General features: G+C 43.2%; 1 protein-coding gene across 1 annotated transcript in view; it reads left to right on the top strand.

The window, feature by feature from the left end:
* Nucleotides 1–17,122, top strand: part of Clstn2 (calsyntenin 2) — a 583,317-nt gene that overhangs the window by 76,044 nt on the left and 490,151 nt on the right. The gene's annotated exons all lie outside the window — the stretch shown is intronic.

The raw sequence follows: 17,122 nt of genomic DNA, 5'->3' as shown, positions 1-17,122 counted from the left end.
TGCAGAAGAGATCAGACAGTCTAAACTAAGAATATTGTGCATGCCAGGGGCATGCTCATCAAACCCTCCATGCCCAGGATGCAGTGGTGCCTTCCAGCACAAGGAGAGAGGTGGTAACCCATGTAAAGGAGGCAAGGAATGGTGGTCTTGGTTGTTTCATCCTTCCCTATAAGCAAAGTGTGCTGGACATCTGACTGGCTTTCCCTTCTTGTTTTAAGAGACATAGTCCAGTATCCCAAGGCTGAAATGCACTTCATGGCTTGGAAATTACTGAATGCCTTGTTCTGGGGTTGTTGTGAGCACATGGCTTGTGCCAGAGATAGCTTTTCCTAAATAACTCCAACAGGAGTGGAGATGACGTCCTGGGAGCTGTGCAGAGCAGTCCCAGTACACTATTTTTTGCTCTTTCTGTTTATTTTAAGGACGGAAGCAGTAGAGTGGTATGCTCTTTGAGGCTGGGGAACGAACGGATCTAAAATTGTAAAGTATTACTTCAGGGTATCCCTTTTCTCCGCAGTTTTTCAGAAAAGAAGTCACCATGTCATCGTTCTTACACTCGTGGTAGCAGCTGGGCAGTTGGCTCCACTCTTCTGTGTGTTGTCTAGGAGATGTTTTAAAGCTGTCGAATGATTCTGCTTGGTTGCTTAATTGCAGATGGAATCCCCTTGCAGCCACAATGGGACACGTCTCTAAGCCAGTGCTCAGGTCCGAGGGGACACAGTTAGCCTAACTCTGAGAGCAGCAACATTTATAGCTGTCTGTCCTGATGGGAGCCCCTCCTTATGTAGGGGCCTGTCTATCCTAGGAAACCTGAAATGGAAGCTGTGAATCATTTGAGCTGAGGGAGTTATAGGTTAGCCCTGTGCTCAGCAAATAGCTTGTTCTCTGGGGCCCGGAGTGAGACACTGTCTCCCTGGTGAAGCTGAAGATGCAGAGATGTACCATACACTAGTGCTTCTCTGAAGAGGAAGGTGGGAGGGTAATTGGTAGAAGTCTGTGGGTTATTCCAGTTTCCAGAATGAGTTCCTACATAATACTGCATGACCCTGACCAGAGAGGTCCACAGTGACTGGTGTTTTACATCTACCAAGGTAGATGTAGGCAAACAGTGGCCATCCGGGTTGAGAAAGCCATAGAGTACCCTTCCCTTCCTCTTTATTCTTTGTGTCAGATCTCTTTGTACAAGGCAATACGTTAGTAATTGTATGCTGGCTATGAAATGTAACTTCATGGCATGTTCCAGCTACCCCATCCCATCTTCATCCCTCTAGACTTCTACTGTATGGAACCCTTAGCCTTCCCACCCTCCTGCATCTCCCATGAGTTCCAGTCACAATGACTGATATAGACACTAGACCTCATTAATAATCACCTGTTTCTCACCTTACAATGGGGTTAGGTCCCAGGAACACCTCACTAATGGCAAATAGTCTAACTTGAAGATGCAGAGAGTAGACCTAACCTGCTAAACACCACATATTGGCACCATCACACTGCCCAGTATTGTGTAACTACCTTATTGACTGCAGGGCAACTGCAGCTATGGCTGATTCCCTACCTAGCACTGCAAGTGAGTGTCACTCCACATATTGCTAGCTTGGGAAACAATCAAACTTTAAAATTAGAGGTAAAGTGGCTACTGAGTTGCTACTGCTTTCCTGCCATTACAAGGTCAAAATTCATAAATTGGGACCATTTCAAGGTGAGGACTATCTGTTCTCATTGACAAATGTCATATTCCAGGAGAAACTCAACCTCCATATTCCTTAATGCTATTATTATTAAAGTATTTACTGAATTGAGACACAACATGTCTTTCTTTCTAGGCTATTCCATCTATATAAGACTCTGTCCTTCTTTGGGGCTATCTTCCCATTGTTTCAAGATGGTGGGTGTCTAATAACATGATTCTAGGGTTTACCCCAGAATCTGAAGTTTTAGAATCCTCTACCTGGAACCACTCAGATGAGTCCATTTCAGATATGGGAGAAAGATAAGTCCTGTTTATTTGTCAAGCCTCATCCCTGTTACCACAGAAGACAGATGGTGTGATGTCAGCTTTACATGTCTCATTGACTAAGCTAAGCTGCTTAGATATTTCACTAAATATTATTCTGGATGCTTCTGCAAGCCATGTTTTAAGAAATGCTAACATCCAAATTGATAGACAGCATAAAGCAGTTTGTTCTGTGACTCTGAGATTTTGTTTTTGAAAGATGTCCTCTACTGAACAAGAACAAGAAGAGCTTATTGTCTTATGTGCCTTTGAAATTGAGTGGCAGTATCAACTCTTCTTGGGGTTCCCCCAAATCGCGTAGCCAATTCTTAAAATAGTTTGGTCCTCTCAATTCTCTCTTCACAGACACATAGATACACACACACACACACACCCTCACACTCATGCTCTTAAATCTGTTTCTCTGGAGAACTTAGTGTATACAGATGGCATAGTCATGACTCTTAAAGAAATATTTGCCAGACATATTCCCAGGAAAAGCTCTCTGGGCCTAGAGTACTGGATGAACCCTTGATGAATGTAAAGTGAAGGAAAGCTATCTTTGAATGTGTGTCCTAGAAACATGTTGGGGAGGGTCAAATGGAGACTGGTCTTAGGCAGAGGTGTAGGAGGATGTATTGATGGCAGCAGTAAGAATGGAGAGGAGAGGGGTGACACAGAATGGCACTAAAGCAGAGACACTTGGAGCAAGCCGTCCTCGGTACATGGATAAAGGAGGGTGTTGAGGTGACTGACGTCTTACCTTAAATGAACACACATGTGGTGAGAATGACAGTAATCAGAGATAATGAAGGTTGGGCCAGTAGTTTAGGGGAGAAAGTGGCTTTTCTATGAGGCATGTCATACTGGACAGAGCCTCCGGGACATCCTGTGGAGCATCCCAGGAAACAGATTGGAAGTGGGAACAACTGGTGTGTGGGTGGATGCTTCAGCCCCATGCGGTGTGCAGACTTCATCCCTGCTTTCACTGAGCTGGTTTCCTTAGGACAGCATCTGCAGTGTCCTCCTGAGGCCTGCCATCCCAGGAGCCTGCAGGCACAAAGTCTATACTGGCAATACAGAGGGGAACATCAGCACCTATCGCCAGGACTGGAAAAAGAAGTGTTAAATACCATCTGGTGCCAGTCAAACATAAGTAGAGAAAAACAAAAGACTGTGATAGAATACCCCATACCAAGCGGAAGAGGCTTGCTGCTCATACCAAATAGCAGTATTCTGTGGGTATGTGTACACATTGCATATGTGCCTGCTAGGGAGAGCCCACATGTGCTTTATGAACAGTGGCATCTCTCTAGATCCATTATCATGGTCTCAGTTTAACTTACAAAGCACTTTCCTTCCACCCCTGTGACAGCTGGGTCATTTCCATTGACAGATAAGGCCACTGATGGGTACATGTCGCAGACAGGCTCAGTGTGCTGCTGGGGAGGCAGGCTGCAGCTCTACCCCATGCCTTCTTCTCTTTGGTTCCTCTCTGGGATGACAAACCCAAGACCCAGTGAGCTCCCGGCTCCCTGCCCTGCCCAGTATCAATAACTCGCCTTCCCTTCTTCAGGCTGGCCACCCTGAAGACAGGACTTTGACACCAGTTTGTGAATGCATCTGTCTGAGTACATTATCTAAATTGTTATGGATCACCCTGGGTAATGGCAAAAGTAAAAACCGCTGTTCACTCAGTGAATAAATCCTTGGTGTTGATCAATCATTGCATGGCGCAGATTCTTTTAATAGGTACAATTTACACAGCAGCTTGGCAGACTGCGCTGTCTACTAATTGCACTTGGAAAGCGGACGCTGATCTCTGCTGTGCTGTAAAAATGTAAACTATAAATGACTTAAATGCCCGTGCGTGCCCTTCTCCACCCAGCACTCGTTTTGCCTAATATTTAGATACAAATCAGAGAAAAAAATTACTCCCCTGTGAGGTGATAACTTTTGTGATATGAGGCTCAATGCTTCTCCCTGGTGATGCCTGGTACTTCTTGTAGCCATGGTTTCCCTAGGTCTCCACCCGTGAGGGAAGCCTTCCTATTAGCTCTGTGGACCATCTCAGCCTCCTGAGTGCTATGATGTTATTGCATACTCTTGAGTACGCTTGAGTTATTGCCCCTTGTGGTCCACTCATGCTCCTGTGAGCTGATGGGATCTGTAGCTTCTTACGAGGCTTGGCCATAGCATAGAATGCTATAGAATTAGATTCTAATGACAGATATCTCCTGATGAGAGGCAAAAGCAGTCTAGAACAATTGAATCAACACAGGTGACTCCATGACTTGACTTTCCTGAAGATTTCTTTCTCTCTCTCTCTCTCTCTGTGTCTGCCTTTCTCTCTCTATGTGTGTGTGTCTGTCTAGATAGATAGATAGATAGATAGATAGATAGATAGATAGAGATGATAGAGAAATATATGGTATTGATATATAGATAGAGAGGTGAGCAGGGCACTATACTTAGCTGTCAGACAGCTGGCTGTTCTGTTCTGTGAGAATCTCCCTTCATATGGGGACACCTATGCATGTGTACCTGATACTACAACATAGTCCTTGGTAGGATGTGTGGGGGGAAGTGTGTCAGTAAGTTTGGGCTGGATTTTAATATGTGCCTGAGTTGCAATAAGTGGATTTACATACCGACTTTGGGGTAACTTGAGGGGCTTCTTTATCCAAGTCTACAAGTTTTAATCTCACCCCTTGTGCCTGTTAATTCACTTAGGAGCTGAGGATTGGTTTGAAGTTCAAGCAGACTGATGGTAACATCCAGATGAGAGTGATCTGCTATGGCTTTCTCATGTTAACATTCTTGTCGATTAGAGTGTGGAGTGATAGAATGTCAAAAGGGTGTGATGCTGTCTTGCACACTCATTCTTGGAGTGAGAGCACTGAAGACCACCGTGAGCACAGGATTCTATGGGTTGTGCGCTGGTGTAGTGGATGCACTGAAGCCTGCTACAGCTCTTCCCATGTTGGAAGAACGTGACACATGTCAGGATATTCTGACCAGAGCAAGTAGAAGATTGTATTTTTGGATCTAAACTGGGGTGGCAGGGTCATTGACAAGTGGCAAATGAGGAAGAGTTAGCAGTGGGTGAGTAGCTAGGAAGCTCTGAAGAGCTCTGAAAGAGGCAAGAAGCTCATGAGGATGGTGGAGAGCCTGCTGCTTCTGGCTCTCACGCTATAGTTGACTCTAGATAGAGACAGGCAGCTTGCTTGACCAAAGGAGAAAAGCACAGGTCTCAGAAGGTTCGAACTATCTCTGTGTGCAGATGAGAGTCCCGAGAGGACTATTCCTCCTTTGTACACATGGCTGTGCTGCTTGACATCTGGGTTTCCTCCTTTCACAGTCTCTATTCTGCCAGATACAGTCCAGGCTCTGTAGTGACATACATGCGTGCAAAGAGAAGGGAGCTGCTCCAGTAGCCAGAGTTGCCGTTGTATGTAACCTTTGGGGTGTTTTTCCTGGTTGTCATGGTCACCTGTGATCTTGTAGCAGAAAGGGCTCAAAGTCACTTTTATGTGAGATTTAAAAACAGACCAAGTGATTCAATGTGGGTGAAACCAAGAGCAGAGTTATTGTGATTTTCTTGTGAGGGTTATTATTTTATAGAGTGCTAAATGTTTACAGACATCAATTTGTCCTTTGGTGATAGCAGAAGAAGTTTCAGAATGGTGTCATGAGTAGGTGCCAGTTGAAATAATGTACGATGTATGTAAGTGGCTTGCATAACAGTGTCAAGCGCCTAATCTTGAGATGAAAGCAAACCATCTAAGGTACCAACCGGTTTGATGAATGCAGCAGAGATGAGCTGGCCTAGAGCAGTCCAAACTGCATAACAGCTTTGGTAAATGCTAGATGAGGCTGAAACTGAGGCCAGAAGATGTTGAGTGGTGGCTGGTGAGGCTGCACCATGAGCCAGGCTAGCTTTGTCTGTTAAGCCTTGTCTTGGTCATGCTGCTCGTGGTGGGATGAGGCTCCTTAAGCGGAGAGGTGACTTATATCTGAAGGACATGTACTGCTGCTCTGTGAAGCGCTGGTTGGAAGTTTGCACAATGTGTGTAAGAGCATCTGACCTCTTCTGGAAAGTCAGAAAGACGCTGCTGAGACTTGCAGACTCCTATATAGTGTCTTGCTTAACGTGGTATCTGAACCCATGGAAGGAGGTTATGGATCTCTTCAGGCAAGCCCAGAGCCAGACTCTCACCAAGTATTGAATGTAAAGGAATCTTCCCCATGTTTGGGCCCCATCCATAGGCAAAACTCTCAGTGTCCCTTCATTACTTTTTCAATGTGAAGAAGGCGGTGGGTGGGTAGGTGGGGAAAACTATAAAGAAAAGGGTTTAGTTTTTCATAGAATAGTCTGTTTGTCACTCTGAGACATGTATCCTAAATGGACCTGAGTCCTGTACTCTTTTTTTTTTAGTGTAGAATAGAGTTTATTTAGGGCATGGGGAGGGGAGTTGAGGGACTAGTAGGGACAAAGAAAGGGATATATATAGGCTATGAGATTGGGGAGGGAAATGGGGAGAGGCGGAAGAAGGTAAGGAAGCAAGAGCAAGAGAAGAAAGCAAAAAGCAAGTCCTGGACTCTTGATGTTCAATGGAGCAGTGCCCACAAAGCAGGTTTCCTGAGTCCATAAAATGATATTTGGTCTTAGATGGACCTTGATCCTTTTGAAGAGCCTCTATACTTATAAAACAGACAAGAACATGTGCTGAGGGTGGAGCTTCCCCACCTATCCCTTGAAAAGGCCAAGGATGAGGAGCCCGATGGCTAGCAATGGTGTTGGGGCTGACTCTACTGATTAAAGAGGAGCTCTGGCTCGCACCAGGTGCCTCAGTGCTAGAACCACAGAGCACCATGCAGACTCCTTGTTTATCAGGAAGTTCTACCTAGATGCTTTGTCTCTGCCTCCTCCCTGTCCTGCTTACCCCAGGGTGCTGCTGCTTAGCAAAAGGCTTGTCTCAAAGGATACTGATGCCTTCAGCTGAAAGCATTGATCCTGAGTGTACCCTCACTAGGCGCCAGACCTGATATTCTAGGCCATCTCTTAGGTCTCAGCGCCACCCTTCTCCCTACCTATAGCCCAAAGGATTTGGGGGGGGGGGTTTGGAAACACAGCTGCTTCGAGGAAGGTGGCATTCCTCAAAGGTTATTCATCTAAAGCCAGACTGCTTGGTTTTAAATCCCAGTTGTCTTAATTTCTTTTCTATAGCCTTGATAAAACACCATGACCAAGGCAAATTGCACAAGAAAGAGTTTGTTGGGGCTTACATCATCCAAGGGTCAGAGTTCATAAGCATCGTGACTGGGAACATTGAAGCACACGGGCAGGCTTGCCACTGGAGCAGCAGCTCAGAGTTTCTCATCTACAAGGAGAAGTGGGGACAAACCAGGAATGGCAGTGACTCTTGAAACCTCAAAGCCCATTCAGTGACACACCTTCTCCAACAAGGCCACACCTTTTAATTTTTCCCAGAGAGTTCCACCAACAGGGCACCGAGAATTCAAATATATGAACCAACAGGGCCATCTTTACTCTGATAACCACACTAGCTCTGCAACTGTATAACATTTTTAGTTTGAATTCTGTTTTTATAACCTAGTGCTGCAAACTGGGTACTTTGTAAAGAATAGAAGTTTGCTTAACACATGTTTCTGGAGGGTGCAATTTCCCAGAAGCCAGCAACAACACCCAATGGGGAATTTGGATTCCTCATTGGAATTTGGATTCTTGATGCATTCCTAATGTTGTATGTGAGCATCATGTGGAGGGCCATAGCATTCCTGGGAACTCATCTTATCTCTTCTGAAGTCATCCTGGACACTGCATCTGGAAGACTTTATCTAATCCAAATCGCCTCCTAAAGGTCCTTTTCAAAATATTAACAACATAGAAATCTGGAAATTCAAATCAGCCCATAAAATTTTGGGTATATGTTCAAATCTTAACACATGGCCAGTCTTGATTTCAGTCTCTTCGTCTGCAAAACTGGGGCCAACAATAACTTACTTCACAGAATTGTGAGGGTTGAATGAGGCATGCATATGGAAAGCCCTTATGCATGTGGAAAGACTTTTTCACTCTTCCTTTGGCCTCCTCATGTGCTGGTTACTTTGCTACTACTAATAGGATGCTACAGTTTATCATTGAACTAGGAGTGTTCCACAGTGAATGTGAGTCACAACACTGGAGCATCACACTGCTTTTTGACTTTTCCTAAGAGGGTGTGATCAAATGTCTATTCAATTCATATTGACACTAATCACAGACCAAAGAAATGAGTTCCCTCAAGTTCCCATCTCATTGTTAACAACAGTTACTTAACAATAGTATGGCTGAAGGGTTAGTTTCAGGAGCATGGATGACTCAAAATCAGATGCATCATTAAAAAAAAAAAACCTACCTGAGCATGGGTATTAACTCACAAAAGCTGTATGGCAGAGAGCCAAGATGGCTAGTTTCCTCTCCCTACTGTTTATAAAACCTTAGAGAGGGACTTTGCGAATCTTAGGTTTCAGGAACATCCTGAGACTTGTGAGTTGTTTTTTTCTTGAGCCCTGTAAATTTATTTTACTTCCCGAGTCCTAAGGAGCCTCCCCTAGGATGGACTGTTTCAGTGTGAAGGAATTGTCTATGCCATATCTATGGAGATGTCTACCTGTCCTCATACACATGGCCAGCCTGGGAAATGTGTCATCTTCCTTCAAGGCTCCTAAACTGAGCCACAATTAGGACCCCAATGCCAGGTGGGTATCTTTGGATGTGTGAAGCAAGGTTTTCCTCCTTGGATAACAGAAGGATGTTAGATGAATTTGTTCATCCCATAGACAAGGACATATACTCAGCTTATCCTTGAGAATGTTTGTCTCCAGCAGGTTCCCTGTATCTCATGCTTCAGACTAGATCTGGATAGCTCCCAGTGTAGCCTATCAGATCAGAAAAGTTAATTTAGGTCTTTGGGGATCTTTTTGGGTTTGGTGAGGAGACAGAAGCTATGGGTTATAGTGATGTAGACTCAAACCTCTGCTCAAATCAGGCACTGTAAGTCTCAGTTTTGTTTTGTATATGGTAGGGATAGTAATTTTAATCTTACAGATTCTCTTAAACCTCAAGATACCGTGAGTTAAGTTCACAGTGTATGTTTGATGCTCATTACCTATTAGTTGCTATCATTTTCATTTCATAAGTGTACCCAGTGCCAAGAATTTGATATGTTAAGATAAACAGTGAATATGTACACAATTATATGAACCAGACTAGGCATTTTAGAGATAGAAAAAGACAGTCAGTTTCCAGCATTCACTAGATAGGACATTGAGACTCGTAGAGAAGACTTGGCACTATCTTGTCCAGTGTCTCTTTCCTTGGGAAACTTGACTATGTTTCTCAATGCTTTTCCTTTGGGATTTTGTTTTTGTTTGCAAATAGCAAGTATGTAAGTCACCTCAATCTTGTATCTTTAAGTGGGTTTGTTTCTGTTTACTGCCTTGTGCATCTTAGAAATTAGAAATTTGCTGAGCAGAATGTATCTCTCTTGGACATGCTGACTCACGATAACAGCATGAGTCCAGGCAGTAAACTCACAGTGGTTCCGGCCCATGAGTCACTGTTGTAAGAGGGAGGGTGGAGGCAGTGAGCTTGGATTCAGTTTTGCTCTGTGACCTTCATCCATGCATGTACACCTCAGCTTCTTGATTTGAAGTAATGAAACAGATGAAGAAATGAGGTTAAATTAGCACAGCCCTGCATGGTGTTTGTTATTGGCAGTGGACAGCTGGTTGCTTGTAACATCCTGGTTCTTCCCCAAGAGATATTCTTATTCATACCATGATAGGAGATGTTTTAGTACGCTTTCTAGTACTGTGATAAAGTACCATGATCAGAAACAACTTGGGGAGGAAAGCATTTATTTGCAGATTAAATACAGTCCATTGTCAGAGGAAGCTAAATCAGGAACCTAGGGGCAGGAACTAAAGCAGAGACTTGGAAGAGTGATGCTTACTTCCTTGCTCCCCTTGGCTTGTTCATCTTCCTTTCTCTTGTACTCCAGGTCCTCCTGCCCAGAGGGGATACCACTTCCACAGTTAGCTGGGTCCTCCCACATCAATCATCAATTAAGAAAATGCCCCACTGACTTGTCTATAGGTCAATATGACGGGGACTCTTTATCAGTTGAGTTTTTCTCTTTTCAGATAACTGTGTGAAAATGACAAAACCACAATGACAGTCAGAACAACAACCTCCTTCCTCAAACTAGCCTATCGTTGATAGGTAGCGTAAGCTAATGTGTCTCTCATGAGGAGAAGACAGAAGTGAATTCGTTCATGACTGGGAAGATCTCAAGATTTAAAAGAAGACGTTGGTGTGCTTGATACTCACTCCAAAGTTTGTAGTCATATCTGTCACTTGATGTTCCATGGGAGTCTGGGATGGATTCATGTAGATAAGGACTTAGTTCATCCTGCAGAGCTGGAAATGGCATGTGATAGAGCTGTTCCTGGGAGCCATGGACAGAAATGGTGACTAGCTCTGGGCTCGATGCTATGGAAACGAATAGGTCTGGTATATGGATTTAAACATTGTCAAGGACTTTGGTCCCTCTAAGAGCCCTATGCCTGCCAGATACTATGTGTGTCACTTTCTACTTCCTGTATGTATGTGCACCACATGTCTGCAGTGCAAAAGTCCCAAAAAGAGGGAGTTGAATCCCTGGGAACTAGAGTTATAGTTGTGAACCACCATCTGGATGCTGGAAATGGAACCCTGGTCTTCTGGAAAAGTAGCCAGTGCCCTTAGTCACCAAGTCATCTCTCCATCTCTTTGTCAAATCCTAGAGATGAGAGGGATGTTGGGTCCATTTGCTCTCTTGATCTGCTTTTCACCCCTGTTTTACTTCCTAGGGGTTGGGAGTAGATAAAGTAAGACTCCAACCTCACTCTCAAGGTATTGATGAGTTTTGTTTGATGAATTCAAACCTCCACACTTCAGTATTCTTGGCATGTGGATATATTGCTATGGAAAATATTGGAATTGGGAACTATTAACTTGTTTTCTGAAGTTAGTCTGTGGACATAGATTTATAGGGAAGTGTTTTGTTAAGAGGGGAAAATGCCCAGAGCATGAAAGCCAACCATACCCAATATCCTTCTCAGACAAAAATGTTATTTCAGAGGGAAAATAAATAGTATGTGGAAGTTCTGGCAAATATATAACCAAACCGTTTTTGTGCTGTGTGGGGTGTGTATGTGCTAAATGTGTCCTGAGACTCAGGGAATGGAAAAACCTAAATGGACAAAAACATTTGTCTTTATAGAAAGGACCATCTTTTCTCTGAATCTTTTCCTGTCATGGGGTGCTTTTGGGCTTGAGAAATTGACCTATTACTTGCTTCTGCTTGGATAGATCATAGGGAAGGGATTATAGGGGAGGTAGCTGTTCCCACACTACAGAAGTTCTGACAGACCAGGGCCCTAGACCCCACTGCCAGATAATACTTTCGACTGGTGTGCTGAGTGTGACATTAAATGTTGACAGGCTCTCTCTTCTTTACAGCTGACTCTTCTCATTGGCAGGGATGTCCGAAACCTAAGAGCTGACTCATGTTTCACAGCAGAATGAAGGCTCATAAAGGGGAATATGGTTGTACCATCTCTGAATACTCCCCTTGAGCCTATGTGATAACTTCCCCTCATTTCTGCTGTCTTTCATAAAACCAGGAATAATAGGTTCCAAAGGTCTCTGGTCCAGCCCCAGATGGCCAAAGTGTCACAGCTGTCAGAAGAGAAACCAGTGCAGGATAAGTAGCTGGGATACTATGTCTTGCCTACTACCATGGAGCACCAATGCCAGCAACAGGGGCAAAAGAGAGTAGTGGTGGGTGGCAGCAGTGGTAGCATTGGCAGGGGTGGCAGGGGTGGCAGGGGCAGCAGGGGTATGAGCCTGGCCTGCCAGGCAGGTCCAAGTTCCAGTGATGAATGCTTCAGGAGAAAGAATTCTTCCCCAAAGTGTTACAGTTCACCAATCAGCACTTTCCGATGATTCTTGGTGAAATAACTTGTGCACTTAATTCCTTGTGGATAGGAAGTTTATAAACATTGAGGAGTAAGGAGGGATCCAGGGGTAGATGCTTCCCATTGGCTCAGAGTAAGATGCTAGTTATGGTCTTTTAGCATGGGGAAGGATTTCAGGTGATTTCCCTACAGGACTGATTGTTGTAGTCTTCTCAGTGGGGTGTCGTGGTTACAGGTTACAGAGTAGGTGGAGTTAGGCAGGGAGTTGGCCTCACTTCTACCATTCTCAAGTCTGAGTTTCACAAGGTTTTGGCTCACTCAACCTTACCTGTTCTTCTGTCTGGTGGCATGGTCTGCTTGCCCCACACATTTCATGCCCAAGTGTGGCTATCTTTACCTTTACGTAGAACCCAGATCCTAATGTGACTCCCTTGTGATTCAGTGTAGACTTGACCTGAGGGATTTTGCTTGGAGAATATGGGACATGGAAAGAGGGAGAGGAGGCTGTTATGTTAAAACAAGGATTCTACACAGGGACTGCATAGATACTCATTAGATGGAGATACCATGTCTTAAAACTGAAGACAGAAGTAGAAATGTGAAGCAGGTTTGTGTGTGGAGTTAAGTGTGGGCAAGATGATTGCAAGAATCAGTACTAGCCATGAAAAAAGGATGTACAGCTTTGCGTCAAGTGAACCAAGAGCTTGGAAGATGGTCCGTGACTATCTTCCATTCGTCTGTCTCCTAGTAGTCATTATTACAGAGGCAGAACATCAGAAGAAGCAGGAAAGACATTTCCTATTACCACAGTGTTCAGAGAAAAGGATGTAGGAGAGCTGGTGTGGCCCTTTGACTCTGACTGTGAACTGAGCCTTGGTTCTATATCATTGTGGCTGCTGCACATCCATCATCATATAGCTAGCAGATGTTGCAATAGAGTGGACAGGGAATTGTGGCCCCTGGAACTGCCTGTGTGAGGAGGACCAATGGCATTAACATGTTGGGAAAAGGGAAGACTTTGGGGTTTCTGTGTCAGGTGGTGTGGTGGAGGAAAGGGTTACCCCATAGAGGGGATGGTGATGCCTGCTTACATGTTGAGAGCTTGTTCTGGAATTGTATATAACCTATTGTTGAAACTCCTACAGTCACACTGATAAATTCTATCTTACAATGCTGCCCGCTTCTTCATTTCCTTGTCTACCAAACTTTATATGGTTTGGGACAACTTTATTTGAAGGATTCAACTTATCCTTTTAAATGTCTATCAAGCTGAATAGAATAAAATTTGGGATGATCTGGAATAAGCAGAAGATATTTTAAGGAAAGCCAATTTTATCCTTTATAATTTTACTTACTTAAAAAAAATCTTAATGGTAGAAAAAATAATGACTTTTTTGACTAAAAGTCTGGTATACATATGGTATGACTATATTCTTAAATTAACATTTAAATGTAAATCTATAAAAGGTTTGGGGGAAGAAACAGAGCTACTCACAGGGGCATAAGGCTTATGTATTTAGGGCCTGAGTTCCTTATGTGAGTTTTAACTTTAGTGTTTAAAATCTGAAGTGATTTTCTAGAAAGCACAGTGAACTCTTAAGAAGAGTCCTTCCATAACTATTTGACTTAATAGATTAGGAACTTGGTTGGGGCCATGGGCTTAGGAATATGTGTATATATAACATGCTTAGAAACTATCCTATTTGTTTGTTTGTAGTTTTGTTTTTTTTTGTTTTTTTTTTTTGTTTTTGTTTTGGTCAACTTGATATAAGCAAGAGTCACCTGGGAACAGGAACCTCAGTTCAGAAAATGACTTTATATTCCTTTTAGGCACATCTGTGGGGCACTTTATTGATTAATGATGTGGAAGCCTGAGCCCCATGAGAGGAATGTTACCCTAAGAAGGTAGTGTACCCTGGGGGATACACAAAATCAGGATGAACAAGCCAGGAGGTGCAAGCTTGTAAGCAGCATTTCATCCTGATCTCTGTGCCGGTTCCTCTCCCGGGTTCCTTCCTTGTGTTCCTGCCCTGGCTTCCCTACTTCCCTTCATAATGCACTACAACTGGAAGCTAAAATAAATCCTTTCCCCACCAGGCTACTTTACTCATGGTGTTTTATCAGAACAACAGAAACCAAAATAAAACAGAAGACAAGCCCATGGGAGTGAGTTGATGCCTGTAGTAAAGGCATCTCTCCAATTTTTTATGTAAATTTTCCTCAAGGATTTAAAGATTAGGAATGTTTTTTATCATTTGTATTTGTACCTTTATTTTTCCCCTTAGATCCTTTTATGATAATTTATTTCTATTCTGCATCTGCTGGTTCCTCTGCATCATGAAGTTGGCCCATCACAAGCTCTCCAAAGATCTAAGTCAGAGCCATCACTAGATAGTAGAATTGCCAGAAAGCAAGACATTCCTCAACACGGAGTTCTACAGAACTGGATCTATTTTCCTTGGAGACTGTGATTTCAGCTGGCTCATGTAACATTTCTCCTTGATGTTACATTCTCTGTTCTTTGTTCAGTGATGAAACACACTGCACATCACAGCACTGGGCAGCACCAAGAATCGTCAGCTGCTATAATTGGCATGAATAGCAGAATGAAGGCTCTCCATAGACCATGGGGAAGAAATTGTCATTTCCCACCTAGAGAGCTAGCTGTATACTAGGCACTGTGCTAGGCACTTCAAATCATGTCAGGTCAGTTTTTATAGCTGCCCTTTGATATGAGTAATATCATATTTAATACAAATGAGAACATGGAGAGTGGGATAATATTCCTGCAATTATGCCCCTGGAATGAAGTAGAATATCTTCCCTAAGATGACTGGTCCCAGGTCGTCACACACTCTTCTTTTCTTGGTATTGACTGTCTAAACTTGATAAATGATGAACTGCACCATCAGTAGACTGGCAAGAAAGAAATGGAGAGAAGATGAAAGGCGGTACCTTTTCTTTGGTCTTTAATAAGTCTAAAAGACCCAGTGTAAACCACTCAGTACACAGTGGAAGACAGATCACTCCAAGGCCTGAGGAACTGTTTGAATTCGAAACATTTATAGATTTAATAGAGAAGAAACATTACCTCCTTAAGGATAGGTAGAACTCAGGGCTACTCAGATGCCCTGACACTCGGTGATTTTTCTGAGGAAGTAAAAACATTCCCTTCACTTTATTGAAGATAATTTAATTGAATTCAGAATTCTTTAGTACACTTTTGGCATTGTTAACTAAAAAGTGCATGCCCAACAATGGTTTTAACTAACTACCCAAAATGGCAGATAAATTGCATCTTTTACCTTTAATTCTCTTCAGTGGGATACATTATTAAGGCTTGAGAAACTGTGAGCGGTTCTGTAGCATAAATTAGGCTTAGGGAACAGACAAATGGGCACCTCCCCTTCCTTCTCACATCAGCTGTGATGGAGATGAGCTAGCTTCCACACTGCTGCTTCTTGCTGTCCTTGCTGGGCAGTCAAGAGGGTGCCAAATCAGAAGGCTAGGGTGACCCTCGGCCAAGGACATGAGTACATGTTCTGAGTATTTGAAGGACCTTAAACAAATTTAGTTAAAAGGCAGGAAGCCAATATGGGTCAATCCTTTATTCTGAGGGTCATTGTCAAAATGATGCTGCACCTGCACATAGCCTGAAGAAGAAACAGCCTTGTTCTGTCTTCATTGCTTGTTTGTGAATTAGGAGCAAAGTATTCTCTGGTAGTGGTGAGAACAATGCTATGGCATCCTTGAGTTGGATGAGCCCTAGTGGCCCTGTGTACAGGGATCAGGGATACCAAGCCTTTCTACTTGAACTTTTGTTCTCAAATATAGGAAGCAGTTGAGGTAGGGATGGCCTACTAGGATCATAATGCTTCACTGTATCACTCACAGGAACTGAGTAGATTTAGATGAAGCTTCCTTCTCTGTTGAGAGACCCATCAGACTATCTTCTTCTGTCTCCATAGATTTGAATATGGAAAAACATGTTCTTTTCTTATTCTCAGCAGTTAATCACAATCTAGACAGCACACATGACTTGAACATGACACAATGGAGAGAACACATACTTAGGAGCTCTGTTTTAGCTGGGTCCTCACTGTTAGAGTTTGTGGGTCTATCAAGCCTTACTTTGGGATGATATTAGGTGGCTAGCAGCTCACGTGAGATGACTCCTGAGTCTAAACTCTCTGACTATGTTTGCACTAATGTGTTCAAAATCACAGTTTAATAAGGGAAAAAGCTAGGACTCTAACAAGACAGTCTGACTCTAGTGCCTGTGCCTTTAGCCTCTGTATAATTGACTGCATGATCTTCAGCAAGTCATTCACCTTTGAAGCTCATAACCACCATATAACCCCGGATTCCCAAACTGCACACTATCCTTAACCCTCAGTAGTCCTGGGGATACTGTAACATATTATATTCTGTATCTACACTGAGCACAAGAAAAAGCAGGAGGGACATGCTGAACTACCCTCCCCCATTCTAACAATGATTAGATCTCTAGAGCCAGTCAGTACATTTTCTAGATGGTCCAGATATGGCCCAGAGATGCAGAGTATTCTTATACTTCTTGCCAGCTGCACATCAAGCATGGGGTATGATGTCAAGTAACTACCACACAACTACTGTATGACCTTGAACAAATAATTTGGTCTCACTGCACCTCAAGTTTCTAGTTATAGAATGACAATTGAGAGTAAGAAAAAAATACTCCTCTGGGCTTGTTTGTGAGAAATGAGTCCATATGTAAGCAAAGTAAAAGGTACCTTGGACTCAGCAGAACCAGCCTGACCCCTGGAGCAGAGCAAGAACACTGGAATAAAATGGACCTTCTTGAATATGACTGTACCCATTGCCAATCCATAAGTCAGTGTGAGCCCTTTGGCCTTTGTAATTTCCATCTTCTTAGTTTTAAAATTGCAATATGATACCTACTTCAAAGAGTTGTTTCAATATTAAAAAAGAAATAGGACCAGCACATCATACATAATACAGAAACATGCTCTGGGACATCTGAGGAGAGTGGCAGTAAGGCTCAGACCCTTTGCATAAGCAGAAGGGACACAGTACTGTGTCAGGGCTGACCCTGCT

This window comes from Arvicanthis niloticus, chromosome 21, assembly GCF_011762505.2.
Source record: "Arvicanthis niloticus isolate mArvNil1 chromosome 21, mArvNil1.pat.X, whole genome shotgun sequence".
Taxonomy (NCBI): domain Eukaryota; kingdom Metazoa; phylum Chordata; class Mammalia; order Rodentia; family Muridae; genus Arvicanthis; species Arvicanthis niloticus.
Note: the sequence above shows the minus strand (reverse complement) of the source record. Positions and strands in the feature narration are given on the sequence as shown.